The sequence below is a fragment of the Coenobita brevimanus genome, chromosome 44 (genome assembly GCF_032717465.1).
Source record: "Coenobita brevimanus isolate Jiangsu-jjx chromosome 44, ASM3271746v2, whole genome shotgun sequence".
NCBI classification, from domain to species: Eukaryota; Metazoa; Arthropoda; class Malacostraca; order Decapoda; family Coenobitidae; genus Coenobita; species Coenobita brevimanus.
Genome location: NC_136997.1, coordinates 9,995,868 through 9,997,745, shown reverse-complemented (window position 1 = coordinate 9,997,745; position 1,878 = coordinate 9,995,868).

Genomic DNA, 1,878 nt, shown 5'->3' with positions numbered 1-1,878 from the left:
ATTTTCCATTGTTCACGTATATTTACATTTATTACTTTCACTTGCTGTTTACACATTATTTACACATTATTTACAATTCCACTTGCACTGTTTTACTCAATAGAAAGATCGTAGTCACTCTTTTATCAATTGTCAGCCCTTTACCTCTTTCCACACGAGGTTTAGTAGGGGGTAAAGGTCACAGAACCATTTGCATGGGGGTGAAAAAAGGCCTTGAAGTCAGCAAGTTGAAACATACGTCCTCTCACTTCGGAAGATGAGACTACACTGATAACGCAGGGGCAGCCTAGAGGCCTGCTTTAGGGGTTATTCAGAGTTACCAATATTACTTCTTGAAACAGCTAAGTCTAGCACTGATATGATTGGCAGGAAATCTAGACAATACATTATAAATTTGGTAGTTCCAGGTGAATGTAAATATTCTCCCGTCCTCCTTACATTTATATTTATTACGAAAATAGATTAGAGGCCTACTTAGGAGATATATAATCAGAGCTACCAATGTTAAATCTTGAAACAGCTTTGTGTAGCACTGATATGATTGGCAGGAAATCTAGACAATACATTATAAATTAGGTGGTTCCAGGTGAATGTAAATATCACTTAGGGTTCTTCCTTCTCTCCTTACATGTATATTTATTACGAAAATAGATTATACAGCATATTTCAAGGGGAAAAAAACAGCGAAAATTAGCGAACGAGTGCACGTGAGGTGTTGTCAGGTGATAATTAGCCAATTCCAGGTGTATGGCACTCTCACTTACCTGATTTCTTTCTTGTATATATTATTTGGTATAAGAATACGACATAGGGCTTATTTCAATGGATGAAATCAGTGAAAAATTCCAGGGAAGATTTACTTAGCGTAGCATGGCCGGGAAGGCGAGAGCATAGGGTAATGGAGGGGGGGTAGGGAGGGGAGTCAAGAACGGGGAGAAATGGCTAAATTGTCAACAATGGATGGGAGTACAGATGAGATTAGGAGTGCTGACTAGTGTTGGACATTGTCAGTACTGATAGATGATACAAGCCCCCACTTGAAAGCCCGGGTGAATTCAAAATAACACAGAATCACAAAAGCGACGCCCCGCGGTATGATCCCTTGCTCCCAAGCATCACGAAAGTGACGCCCCGCGGTTAAGGGGTTAAACAATCTAACAACTCAAACCTCCTGCGCCTGAGAGGGTTTATATATCTCTCTCATCTCATCTCATCTCATCAGCGGTTTAGGTGTCCACTGCAGGACCGGCCTATCCCAACCAAAGCGGGGGCGGTACAGCCAATGTATCTCTACAATGTGGCTTAGGCTGTCTGACAGAGATTGTATGTAGGGTGAGAAGTGCTTGTAAGTGTACTGTAGTGGCTTTGGATGTGTGTGAAGTCTGTGAACCAAGTGTAATCAGCCCGCGCAAGCCAACTGCATGCAAGCAAATTTTATAGTATGCAACACCACAGCACCCCTGATGTCCGCCAATGCAGTATGTTGCCAGAAGAACGCTCCCAAAGTTTATTATCCTGGCAGGGCGCGAACCCTCATCCTTCAGTGTATGAAAATGCACACTTTACCACTGTACCACAGAGGCTCCTTATCTATATATATATATATATATATATATATATAGGGTGCAATGCGACATATGACAAAAACTTACACGAATGATCTACCATGCAATTTTGAGTATATTTTGTTCTATAACATATACTCTCTGCGACCCCAGTTCAGTACCCAGCATTTGGCTGTTTAATTGTAGAAGTTTTGTGGCTGGCATGTGCTATTAGGTGAGAGCTTCGCAGGGCAACGGGAGACGAATATTATTAGGTTTTACTGTACTGTACTAAAAAATCCCATACCCTATCAGTATAATCGAGTTTTAAGAA